Below are 13,982 nucleotides of genomic sequence, written 5' to 3'. Positions count from 1 at the left end.
TGTTGCTATTTGAAGGTCATCATTAAGAAGTCTGTGTTGGAGGAAGAAATGAAAATTCTAGAATGAATGAATTATCAAATTGGTTTTTGTATATTTTTGAATAATTGCACTTTGTATGAATGTTTTCATTTTTCAATTTTATTTGGACGTTAATGACTTTATGATTTTATGTTGAAAACCTCATTTTTTTTATATTAATGACTTTAATCACTTTATGAATTATGTTGAAAAACCTTATTTTTTTTTGAAAATTTGTTGCTTATTTATGAAACGGGTTACGTGTGAACTCGCGAACTCATATACTTAAACGGGTTGGGTTGAGGTTTCCAACCCGCTAACCCGCTAACCCGCCAACCCATATATTATAGAGAAAATGACATTGTAGCCCTTCAATGTATTTTACATTTGTTCATTCAGTCTCTTATGTTATTTTCGTGTTTTTTAAGGGAACAAAGTTGGTTTTGTCGGGTGAAATAGGTCCTTTTGTAAACACTGAAGGGGTCAGACGGTCATCTAAAACCCATTTGACCAGTCCATGCTTTCAATTCTTCCATTTGACCGATTCTTGTCCATTTGACTACTTCTTCCTTCTTTTTCTCTATTTCTTCTTCTTCTTCACGAGATCTTCATCTCCTTCTTACTTCTCATCCAAACAAGAAAAGATGGTGATGTGTGATTGTGGAAGCATGACAATCATAAGGACTTCCACAAGTAAAAAAGAATCTCGGTAGGGAATACTATGTCTGCCCGAATATGGTACTCCATTCTTATTCTTACCTCGATAACATTTGGGTTTTTTGGTAAATGATGATTATTGAAATCTGCAGGGACCTAGGAGTAGGTTTCTTTTGTGGGTTGATGAGGGGGAAAATCATAAACACACTATTGAAGTCAAAAATCAAAGTTTCAGGGAAGTGGTAATTTAAAATCGAAGCTTGAAGATTTGCTTGAAGAAGGTGGTAAGCCAAAATCGGAAGCTGAAGCTTTGCTTACTACTCAGTGGTTTTGTTTTTTAGCATTATTGTTTACAAGCTATAATTTGATGTATGCTAGAACTGAACTTGCTATGGAACAATTGAACAATTATATTTTGGTTTTTGGCAAAATCAGAACCTTTCGTCTTCCTCCTCCCTCCACCTGCTTCACATCGCCTTTTTCATTCATATCCATCTCCATTGAAGTTTTCATATTACAGTTACAAAACAAAGAAGACTAGTTTGTAGAAATAGAAAGCAGGAACTCGATACAACAGATGAAGTCGATAAAGAGAAAGATCAAGAGAACGATCGGAGAAATTCTTATGTTGCAAAAGTCGATACACTCCAATCCCATACAATCCAACTCGATGTTTTTTCCGGTTTACACTTTGATTTTGACTTTTACTATCCAATTTCGATTTTAAAATGTTAAGAAACTGGATACTAAAGATAGAGGTCCTGTCACTGTCAACTTTGTTCCCTTAAAAACACGGAAATAACATAAAAGACTAAATGAGCAAATGTGAAATACTATAATGTAATTTTCCATATATTATACAACGGGTTGGGACGATTTATTTATTTATTTATTTTTTTTTTTATTGACCTTCTAACCCAAACCCAACCTATCTGAGTTGAATACATAGGTACCACTTCCTCACTGATTTAACAACAATAGTACAATACTGTCGTTTTGTAACTATGAATAAAAATCTATAATTTTGCGAAATCCTTTGTTTTACACCACTTGACAAAATATCAACTTTTTCAGCTCGAATTTTCAGATACTTTTGGAACTAGATTCCAAAAATATTATAGAAAATTTTATGTTTTTTGAATCTCGATTGGTATAAAAACACTACCAAACCTTTAACATTATACATCCCAACTTGATATCGTGGGTTGCACAAATTAGGAGTACTAAAAAATGCGATTCAACTTGGGTTTATAAATTGGGGGTAATGTACTAGTAAATTAGAAAAACCCCATATGCATGTGAATATGATAAGTTATTAATATTCAATAATGAAGATAATGTAATGTAATGAGCTTTTAAACACTTGGATCGAGTACATGGGATAATTATAATAACCCCACGTTGAGATAGATTGTTGGGTTTATATGGGTTTAATCACATAATCTCAAATTGACATAGGACATATACGTCACTGATGTTAAAAAAAAACAATGTACTACACAAAAGTAACAACTACATTGGGTTTTATTTGTAGTCAGAAAGCTTCACATTTTTCTTCTTCACAAACACCCTAATCCCTCCTCTTCTTCTTCTTCTCTTCCCTTTCAGCCGAATTCTTCAACTGCATTGCATACAACAACACCAACATTATATTAACTTTATAAAGAAAAACAAATCAAGTTCACTATTAAAAGTTAAAACTCACCATGATGATAAGAATGCGAACAAAAACAGCAATGAAATCAGTGAAAAGCGTAAGAGCATGTTTCACATAATCCAAATCTCCAAGATGAGCCTTTTCAATGATATCCTGGGTGTCAACCACCATGTACCCAACAAACACCAACAGCCCAAAGTACAACTAAAAAGCAAATTAAACACTAGTTAGTTAAAAAGAATTAAAAAAAGAATGGATTAGGATTTAGGAGTTATAAGTATTACCTCAAATTTGAAAAGGGCAACAGAGCCACCAAAGATTGATGAAGCAAAATGTAACCAGAAAAGGATTGAAACACCAGAAGAAAGAAGACCTCCAAGATAAAGATACTCTCTGCGTCTTGCTAACATGGCAGCTCCTGAGAAACAAGCAAATGCGATTGCAGTTCCCATGAACGCGCTCACCAAGATGCTGCAAAATGTAATAAAGAACATGAATCAAGAAACTTGAATGTGTGAAATAGTAAGTTTATGAATGTAATATAAGAAGAGGAAGGAGAAGAAGAATGAACCTTGGGTCAAATTCTATGGCTAAGTCGATTAGAGGACCAATGGAGGCTCCTTGGAGAAGAGAAGATGCCATTAACAGAGAGACTCTTTTTTGCTGGTGGATTACAAGATGTTTTAGAATGACATGAAGAACAATGAATCAAGATTTGATGGAATGTTAAAGGATTGAATCTACCTCTTGATATTGTGGAGTGGCAAGTAGCCAAAACATGCAGCCCAATGTTCCGAAGGTGGTTAGAAGGCCACCGATGTTCCATAGGATGTGAAGGTAAGCCCCAACTGCAGATGCCATGAGAGCACAACATAGTGAGAGGTAAACCTGCAATTACATTATAGGAAGATAATTGTTAACAATTAATCTGACAGATTGTTATTACTACTTCTGAATTGAACGATTTCATTTCGTGTTTTGTAGCAGTGATCCTTAATGTCAAAGACCGAAAATTTGAATTGACCAATTTCGTTTCATTTCATTTAATTGTTTTTACTATATGATAAAAACTATTGATAAACACTTCTGAATTGAACAATTCCATCTCGCGTTTTGTAATAGTGATCCCTAATGTCAAAAGACCTGATTTGATTACTTTTTGTTCGGCAATAAGTTTCTACACTCTCTCAAAACAATCCGCCACCGAAAAGACAATCTAGATCACAGTTTTATCGATGAATTCTTTCACGATTGGACAAACGAAGTTGTTAAACCGAAGGAATCATATAAAAATTTCACAGATAAAATACCAACGAATTTCAAATTCGTTGTGTCTCACAAAAGTAAACCTGAACACCAAATGATTTAATCGTTTTCTTTTTCAAAACCTACATCTATACTAACGAAATGGTATTCAATAAGAATTAGGGCAAATCAAACATACCTGTTTGAGATGAGTCTGAACTACGGGAGAGATTTGACGGAAATTCTTGAGAGAATCGTAGGTCCAGCTGTTTGGAGAAGCCGATCGCGATTGTGAATCGAAGAACGATGAGAATGATTCCATGGTAGTTGAAGAAAATAAAGAACTATGAAATTTTGATATTGAACCGATGACTTTTGGGGAAAGAAAAATATGCGATATTTATAGTACACGTTTGCAGACATAGTTAAGTAATCCGGTAGTTTCGCGAAGTCGCCAGATGCCTATCGAAAATCTAATCGTCAAACATAACAACTTGTATATTTTTTATACATATTATAGTATAAAATAGATAAAATTTCATAAATGGTTAGTTTTTCGGTTTTTTTTTATTTTTAATATGGTTCTTATGGATTTCTTTTATCCATTAGTCTTTTTGAAACAACCTTACATGTAAACAGTCTTTATCGTGAATATCCATTGATCCATAAAATTGAAAAAAATTTAGATAAAAATCTTTTTGTCATTTTCTAAAACTTGCCTAACAACAATTTATGAAATTTTACACAAGAACCATTTGTGAAATATTACAATGTTAATCTTTCATTTTTTTTATATTTTCGGCCATTTTTGTTACTTTTATTTTTTAATTTAAATTTCTTTTAAAAAAATTTCTTAATTTTTTCACAACTTTGTTATTATATATTTTTTAAAAGTTAGGATTTTAAAAATTAGTTTTTCTAAATATTGTTTTACAAGAAATCTTTTTATGAAATATATTTATTTTTACCTGAAATGTAATATTTATACAAATAACATATTAAAATTTAAAAATTTTAATCATCATGTATATATATTTTATTTAATATATAAATATTAAATAACCTTGAGAATTTGAGCTTGAAATCGGTTTTGAAGCGAACTATAATTTTTTCTAGCTAATCATATTATTCAAGCATGATTCAAAAAGATTTCTCATTCCGCATTTATGGTATCATATGATTCAAAAAGATTATAAAACATCAATTAAAGAATAATATTTTTAAAATGAAGGCATTTTAAGATGATAATTAGTACAAAATTATATTGAATTTCAATTTAAGTAACACATTTTACTTTTTCTGAAACTTTTATATTTAGTGGTATTTTATATAATAAAAGTTGTGCATTTATGAATTGAGTGAGGAACTGAAATTTTCAGATGTATTAGCTCAAAAAAAACCCAGATAATATATAAATAAGAAAACGGTTATTTTTTATGCATTCATAATTGTAACTATATATTAATTTCCTAGTAACATGACACAAATAAATTATGGTTGCATGTAAACTCCCCAAATTTGTGGCATATTCTGATATGTTTAATCCAAGCATAAGGATATAAATTCTTAATTCAACTACATATAGATTGAAAACAAAACCACTAATACTTTTTTGAAATATCAACATACACACACTAATATGATCGAATGTATCTAGAATCAAAACTATGTAAAAACAATGTTAAGAAGCTGGAACAATAATGAGACTTACAGTAGCAAAAACATAAAGTAATTGGCAAGGAACAACACCTCATCAACAAAAGAATATAATTTTCCATATTTTTGTGAGCGAATAGGCATAATTTTCAAGGGTAAGAAGGGAGAAAGAAATAAAATAGATTTGATCTTTGATAATAAGGTTAAGTGTTCAACCAAAATAAATTAATACTCATACATATTTTTGAAATTATGAACCGTATGTTTCCACATATACCCTTACTTTAGCTAAGAATTTCATGAACGTGAGTAATTAGAATTTATAAAATATTATAGTATATTTTAGTTCAGAGAAAAAGATGGAGTTACCTTACAGATTGGCAAATGTATTTAAAATGGTCAACTCCTTTGTCATTCATACATATGACTTTACCCAAGAACAATTAATAGATACATCTTTCATCATTTCCCCTTCAACGCAGCGAATAGTATAATATAAATTCACAAAAGTCAAATAATCAACAACCTACGAGGCCAATTCATCCATCCTTAAATTTATCAATAAATATTCAGAAAAAAAAAACGACATAAACTTGACTAAAGAAAACAAATAGAGCCTGTGAGGTTCTCAATTTAGAAATCAAAAACAAGTTTGTACCTGTGAATCTCATTAGCGTATCAATTTGTCGTCTTTGTTCCCAACTTTGAAATATAACTTCCATTCTTTAGATGAATCACCAACATCGTTGGATTTCTGTTTGTGATAATCTACACATGAGACCAAAATGAGCTCAAAATAAGCTATTAAATTAGAACAAAAACACCAGGAATGCTTATAATGCTTATAGAATAAAATAAACTAATAACCTTTTAGGGATGGTTGTTATGTCTTTATTTAACCACAAGTTCTACAAATTGGTCATCATAATCTTTGATACCTGAAATTAATTAAATAACTTAGAAAACAAATGTAACACCCAGTATCATAAAGGCCAAGAAAGGAAGGAAAACCCTAAGTCAAAAGGGGGTCAACTCGTCGAGTCCAAGGAAGAACTCGACGAGTCGGAGCGGGGTCCGGGTGCAAGATTAAGTGACCGACTCGACGAGTCGGAGAGTGCACTCGGCGAGTCAGGTCTGGGTTAGGAAGCCCTAATTCCGGGACTTGGTGCCCTATTTAAGCATCTTATTCTCTTCCCTAGGGTTCATTTACAGCCTCTCTCGTCCAGAAACCAAAACCCTAGCCACCCAACTCCATTGTTTGAGCTTTTGAGAAGATTAAGGGCCTTTAGAGTGCATCTTGGAAGCTTGGAGAGAAAGGAGCAAGGAAGGAAGAGTAGATCCAGCCGCCATATCGACTTGGCAACTGTTAGGAGGTAAAAAGTCTGAACCTTGAGCTTTCAATTGATAGATCCCCTTTCTAGCTTGCCTTTTTTCACAATTGGATCATTTCCAAGTGGAATCCGAGTATTAAGCCTTTGAGGATGGATTGGACAACAGATTTGGGAACTCTTGAGCTTTAGAAGCTCAAAGTTGTTGGCTTTATCCAGCTAAGGTCCCATTTCATCACCTAGGCCTTCATTGTAGCTTGGATTAAGTGTTCTAGCCTCATAGCACCTTGCATGCACGTAAAGTTAGCAACTTTACGTGCAATGCTAGCATTAGGAGTCCAGATCTATGAGTTGGAAGTGTTGGAATGGACTGTAATCGACAGAATAGATATGTCACAAGGTGGACTCGACGAGTCCGTTCTTGGACTCGGCGAGTCGGGTCGCAAACCCAAACCCTTCTGTTATGATTCGGATCAGTGAGTGGAGTTAGTGAAGGATTCAGCCAGACTGGGTCTGTAATGGACATGAAGATCATAGTACTCGACGAGTTCAAGGAGGAACTCGGCGAGTCCAAGACAATATCCTTAGTTATGAAGATGAACTCGACGAGTTGTTCATACAACTCGGCGAGTCATGGTCTAGACATTCATACGATGATGATGAACTCGACGAGTTCAAGGATGAACTCGACGAGTTGGTTGAAGATAGTCCCGAAGTGTTACATGAAGGAGAACTCGCCGCGTTCTCGATAGACTCGACGAGTGGATTCGGGGTTGTTTTGGGATTTGAGAAGCATGGACTCGGCGAGTTGGCAGAACAACTCGACGAGTCGAGTCAACTGGAAGGTTGACTTTGACCAGGACTTTGACCTTGAGAAGGACTTTGACCAGAGTTGACTTAGTTGACTTCTTGAGGACAGTTAGGCTAAGTGTTACTATTATTGGTATTGGTAGCTCGGGGAGCTAGAGGAGCAGCAGTTCGGAGAGTTGTTGGATAGCAGCCAGAGGGTTATCAGCAGTTTCAGCAGTACGAGGTGAGTCTCCTCACTGTGTGCATGGGTCTACGGCCACAATGTCGGCCCATTATGTTTATGCTTATGGTTATGTGTAGCAGGAAGACCCGGGGGTTAGCCCTAGGCACTTATTGTGAGATGTTTCGGATTTAGATCCGTTACCGGGGTTAGCCCGATGCATTTATAGGTTCCGGATTTCGGTCCGATGCCGGGTGGTACCCGAGGCAGTAGTGTATGTGTAGTGATACTTATTGTCTTTGTGATACTTGTATGTGCCTGGTAGGGACGGGCTTACGGTTTTCAGTTTTCGTTTCAGGTACTTCCGGTAGCGGAGGGAAGAGCTCGGGATGATCGCATGGCACACACCAAGAAGTTAGCCTGGGATGTTTACTCTGATTAAATGAACTAGTGATTTGAGATAATGACTTATGATTTTGGATGAATGATTTTATAGTTATGGTTTAATTAATGATTTAAAAATGAAATTTTTGGTCATGATTTTTGGGATGTTACAAGTTGGTATCAGAGCCTTGGTTTGAGGGATTCGGGCACGCTCTCGGGTGTGCCTGGACTCAAACTGAGGAATTTGTATGAAAATTTTCAAAAGGAAAATCATTTTTGGAAAAAGATATTTGAGAAAAGAAAGGAATTTCTAGAAAAAGAAAAGAGTTTTGAAAAAGAAGAAAAGAGGTGTGGTGCATGAAATCAGCCGAGCTCAAGTAAGTACCCCAAGATACCCATACAAGTTATGTTATGATATGCTTATTAGAACTGCATGCTAGATTAGGACTAAGGATCTAGGAGGATGCCTTATGTGCCTGTTATATGTGTATGAGCCTTATAAATTGCATGTTAGTATAGATTCCTGAGTAGAGGATAGAGCAGTATGATTGGATTATGTGGTTAGGTTTCCCTTTCGTCTGAATGCTACTTGCTTTGTGCTTTGTGGGACTCTGAGTGATGGGAGTTAGCCATTAGGTGAATACGTTAAGTCACATGTGACCAGGGTCGAATAATCTCAGAGTGCTAGATTTGGCCCTATTGCGCAGCTCTCGTTTGAGTCTAACCGTTGTAGGGACGAGTCCTTTACTCGAAGGATTATCTGAGCCTCGTCACATGTAATGGTATTCAGGTAGTGGCTAATTGGCATTATGAGGATACCTTCAGTAGCTGAGGACTGAGTTTGGGTTGGAGGTTACCCTAGGGCAAGCCTAGGATGAGAATAGTGCTGGGAGCAGTAGTAGTAGTAAGGGACTTGGTGGAGTCGAGGCAATTCTTGAGGAAAGTACGGATAGATGTGGAAGGTAGTAGGGGCCCATACTACTAAAAGCAGAGGATCTGTACTCGAGTCAAGGAGGGCTGAGATAAAACCGGGGAACTTGTAGTGAGTGTGAGATTCCTCAGCAGTGATGAGTATTGATGATAGTTATGTTACGACTCATGCAGTATGGTGATGTTACGTGAGAGGCCAGTGGGCGGTTCAGGCGCCGGCAAGGGATCAGGCTCGGGTTCAGGAGCCAGTCAGCTCGAGGAGCAGATGAGAGAGTTTGTATCAGCTGAGGTTACGCGCGGTATTTTGGACCAGACTCCTTTGATCTTTGGCACGGTCAAGGAGGGAATTTTGGAGCTTTTGGATAGCCGCCTCGAGGCCTTTCGGGCCGAGATCGCTACGGGACAGTTAGGGGCTCCTCTGGGGCCCAATGTTTATGGATCTCTGGGATTCCTTGGTAGGGAGGATCCCGTTATTAGCTCCTGTCATCAGGGATCAGAGGTGGATTACGCACCTAGTCTCCAGGAGAGACCATTACATGATTGGGTCTCTATGGAGGTTTTACGAGCCGTATGCGAGGAGTTACTCGACATTGTTGAGCGTGTTACTGGCAGGGTATCCGTTAGGTTTTAGGGTCAGACAGCAACTTTGCAGGTGGTTGATGCGGTAGTCGGGGTGACTCGGGAGCAAGAGATTGGGTTAGATGTGCAGTTAGGGAAGAGGAAGCGGACTTCTAGTCAGGATCAACGATCTGAGCAGTCTGACGCTGCCATAGCTGACGCAAGAGACCTGAGTGGTCGTAGAGGGGGTGCAAGGGATGAAGGGACACGTGAGAGTGCCCGCATTAGGTCTAAGTGCGGCAAGTGCAGATGGAAGGGTCACAATCGTCGGGAATGCACATTGGAGGAAGAGTTGTGCCATCATTGTCATCAGCCCGGATATATCAGGGCAAGTTGCCCCCGTGTAGTGGTTAAGGCAGCTCAGGTTTCATCGCAGATATTTCGGCAGAGAAAGGGAGTCCAGGTCCTAACGCCCATGATTTCGCATGAAGTCAAGATCGAGTCGCAATAGATCATGGGTATGTAACTTAAATTCCCCTTTCTATAATAATTTTATTGTTATGGTACTGCATCAGTGTTAGTAAGTGTATTTCAGCATATTATGTTTCCTGCTTATGAATAAGTTATATGTCATCTGCATACCATGGATGTTAGAGTAATGGTTCGAAGATGTTTCCCTTAGAGCAGGTTCTCAGGATGCAGTCACTGTAGCAAGTGTCATTTGGGACTCGGGAAGTATTTCTCTAGTTCTTAGGGGCGGTAGCGTCACGGTATTGGTTAGTTTTGGAGCACCAGCAGCGGTAAGCATCAGTTTTTATCAGATCGACCATGGAGTGGTAAGAAGGATTGGGAATCCTTTCCAGACAGTGAACTGTAAGGAGCTAGTTGAATCGAAGTGGGGGAGGAACCCTCGTATAGTCAGGAACTGAAGTAAGTGCGAAGCTGGGATGAGTTCGCAACTTTGTTGAGCAGGATAGTAGTCCGAGTGGCTGTTCGGATTGAGAAACGCGTGAGTTGAGAGTTTGGAAAACTTCTCATTCTTGAGTTTGTGTAATTGCGATTAGTAGATGATTGGTTTGGGAAACCAGATTGAAGATTTTCTCGGCAGGACGTGAGTTTAGCCAGGATGTAAGACTACGGGGTAGCCGTAGCATTCACCAGTAGGTAGACAGTGCGGAAAGTGTAGTGAGGTTACGAGATGACCGTAGTATTCACGTTAGTTGATGGTTAGTTGGAAAACCAGGATGGAGGATCGCTAGCAGGACTCGAGTGAGTCAAGATGCAGATTGAGTGAATTTCCGGCATGGGATGCTTTCGGATTAGTAGTCAGTGAAGAGACATCATGGGGAGTGTGGTAAGACTGCGGGATAGCCGCAACATTTGTTAGTAGCCAGTTAGAGGAGGGTGGGCGAGGGCCCGTATCTCCTGGATAAGGGAGTGTGGGCGAGGGCCCATAACTCCTAGTTAGTGGAGTGTGGGTGAGGCCCGTACCTCCTAGTTAGTATGGTCGGGATCAGGTAGACATAGTTCATTGAGATTTAGTGTGGAGGCGGGCCTGCATAGCCCTAGATAGGTGAGACCTGAGGGAGAGGCTACTCCAAGATACAGTTGGGTGAGACCCGTGGGCGAGGCCCGTATATTAGTAGCAGTACACGTGAAACTAGAGGGAGAGACCGCTCTAGATCTAGTTTGGGTGAGACCCATGGGCGAGGCCCGTGAGATTTTAGCAGCACAGGTGGAACCTGGTAGAGACTTTAGAGACAAGATAGGGGATCGAGGATCCCAGGATTTAGAGAGCCAGAGTGGCAAGGTAGACAGAGCAGTTTAGTTAGCCGAAGTTTTCTTCGGAAGTCGCTGAGAGCGACGGAGAGATTGAGTTTAAGTTCAGTAACCGGTAGGAGTCCGGTGGTCAAGATGAGGGCAGAATAATTGGGACCGGGGTGGTCTCGGTTCATCCGGAGAGCGGATCAGGGATAGCGATAAGAAGATTCCTGGTGGCATAGTTAGTTGACTGAAAGGTGCTAGGCCACTAACAGCAGGATTAAATAATCTTAGAGTGAGTGATTTGACTCTGTTGCGCAGCTCTCGTTTGATTCTAACCGTTGCAGGGATGAGTCTATTACTTGAAGGATTATATGATCCATTCGCTGGGATGGGTACTCAGCACTAAGTTATAGTAGTAAGAAGTATTCAGTATGTATCGGCAGTAGTGACCAGCACTGGGAGTGACTGGAGTAATGGATACCGCGAAAGATATGTCCTTCACAGTGATAGAGGAAATGATTAGTTATGGAATGTTGCCTTGGGAAGGCCAGTAAACGCGCAAGGAAAAAGGGGGTGAACCCCTAGGATGTCCAGCATAAGTACTCGGGGAGTACCGGAAGGATTGTCAGTTGAGTAAGTTGTGTTCTCAGGATTAACGGGATCAGAATGCACGTAAGGATTGTTAATTTCAAGGACTACGTTAGTCTGAACGACCGGGCGGAAGGTCAGTGGAAGTGGTCAGCAGAAGTTAGATTCATCAGGCAGGAAGGTTGGAAGCAAATTGCAGGACAATTGGCCGTAGCAGACTTCGAGGACGAAGTCTAGTTTAAGTGAGGGAGAATTGTAACACCCAGTATCAGAAAGGCCAAGAAAGGAAGGAAAACCCTAAGTCAAAAGGGGGTCAACTCGTCGAGTCCAAGGAAGAACTCGACGAGTCGGAGCGGGTTCCGGGTGCAAGATTAAGTGACCGACTCGACGAGTCGGAGAGTGCACTCGGCGAGTCAGGTCTGGGTTAGGAAGCCCTAATTCCGGGACTTGGTGCCCTATTTAAGCATCTTATTCTCTTCCCTAGGGTTCATTTACAGCCTCTCTCGTCCAGAAACCAAAACCCTAGCCACCCAACTCCATTGTTTGAGCTTTTGAGAAGATTAAGGGCCTTTAGAGTGCATCTTGGAAGCTTGGAGAGAAAGGAGCAAGGAAGGAAGAGTAGATCCAGCCTCCATATCGACTTGGCAACTGTTAGGAGGTAAAAAGTTTGAACCTTGAGCTTTTAATTGATAGATCCCCTTTCTAGCTTGCCTTTTGTCACAATTGGATCATTTCCAAGTGGAATCCGAGTATTAAGCCTTTGAGGATGGATTGGACAACAGATCTGGGCACTCTTGAGCTTTAGAAGCTCAAAGTTGTTGGCTTTATCCAGCTAAGGTCCCATTTCATGACCTAGGCCTTCATTGTAGCTTAGATTAAGTGTTCTAGCCTCATAGCACCTTGCATGCACGTAAAGTTAGCAACTTTACGTGCAATGCTAGCATTAGGAGTCCAAATCTATGAGTTGGAAGTGTTGGAATGGACTGTAATCGACAGAATAGAGATGTCACAAGGTGGACTCGATGAGTCCGTTCTTGGACTCGGCGAGTCGGGTCGCAAACCCAAACCCTTCTGTTATGATTCGGATCAGTGAGTGGAGTTAGTGAAGGATTCAGCCAGACTAGGTCCGTAATGGACATGAAGATCATAGTACTCGACGAGTTCAAGGAGGAACTCGGCGAGTCCAAGACAATCTCCTTAGTTATGAAGATGAACTCGACGAGTTGTTCATACAACTCGGCGAGTCATGGTCTAGACATTCATACGATGATGATGAACTCGACGAGTTCAAGGATGAACTCGACGAGTTGGTTGAAGATAGTCCTGAAGTGTTAGATGAAGGAGAACTCGTCGCGTTCTCGATAGACTCGACGAGTGGAGTCGGGGTTGTTTTGGGATTGAGGAGCATGGACTCGGCGAGTTGGAAGAACAACTCGACGAGTCGAGTCAACTGGAAGGTTGACTTTGACCAGGACTTTGACCTTGAGAAGGACTTTGACCAGAGTTGACTTAGTTGACTTCTTGAGGACAGTTAGGCTAAGTGTTACTATTATTGGTATTGGTAGCTCGGGGAGCTAGAGGAGCAGCAGTTCGGAGAGTTGTTGGATAGCAGCCAGAGGGTTATCAGCAGTTTCAGCAGTACGAGGTGAGTCTCCTCACTGTGTGCATGGGTCTACGGCCACAATGCCGGCCCATTATGTTTATGCTTATGGTTATGTGTAGCAGGAAGACCCGGGGGTTAGCCCTAGGCACTTATTGTGAGATGTTTCGGATTTAGATCTGTTACCGAGGTTAGCCCGATGCAGTTATAGGTTCCGGATTTCGGTCCGATGTTTGGTGGTACCCGAGGCAGTAGTGTATGTGTAGTGATACTTGTTGTCTTTGTGATACTTGTATGTGCCTGGTAGGGAGGTGAGTCGGGCGAGGTCCCGTATCTCATCACTAGCCGAGTATGGATGGGGTTCCGTATCTCATTAGTAGCAGAATAGGGGCGAGGCCCGAGTTAGTAGGGAGGTGAGTGTGGGCGGGGGGCCCGTATCTCACTACCAGCAGGAGCGTGGACGGGGTTCCATGACTCATTAGTAGCAGGACAGGGGCGAGGCCCAAGATAGGCGAGGCCTTAATACAGGAATGTAGTAGAGTAGTTATAGTTTATGTGTTATACGATATGTTATATGTTTGTACATGTTTAGCGGGCGGGGCCCAAAGACAGGCGGGGCCTAAGAGA

At 40.1% G+C, this 13,982-nt stretch overlaps 1 pseudogene across 1 annotated transcript; it reads right to left on the bottom strand.

Moving 5' to 3' along the window:
• Positions 1–1,968: 1,968 nt before the first annotated feature.
• LOC145120329 (bax inhibitor 1-like) lies at positions 1,969–3,970 on the bottom strand (annotated as a pseudogene). The gene is made up of 6 exons (XR_013714169.1): positions 3,777–3,970; positions 3,077–3,220; positions 2,904–2,995; positions 2,617–2,803; positions 2,381–2,536; positions 1,969–2,296 (listed from the first exon to the last, which is right to left on the bottom strand). The product of XR_013714169.1 is annotated as a bax inhibitor 1-like (transcript).
• Between the last annotated feature and the right edge of the window lie 10,012 nt (positions 3,971–13,982).

The sequence above is a fragment of the Lactuca virosa genome, chromosome 6 (assembly GCF_052849685.1).
Source record: "Lactuca virosa cultivar CGN04683 chromosome 6, Lactuca_virosa_CGN04683_v6, whole genome shotgun sequence".
NCBI lineage: Eukaryota > Viridiplantae > Streptophyta > Magnoliopsida > Asterales > Asteraceae > Lactuca > Lactuca virosa.
The sequence above is the reverse complement of the archived record's forward strand: the minus strand, read 5'-3'. Positions and strand labels throughout refer to the sequence as shown.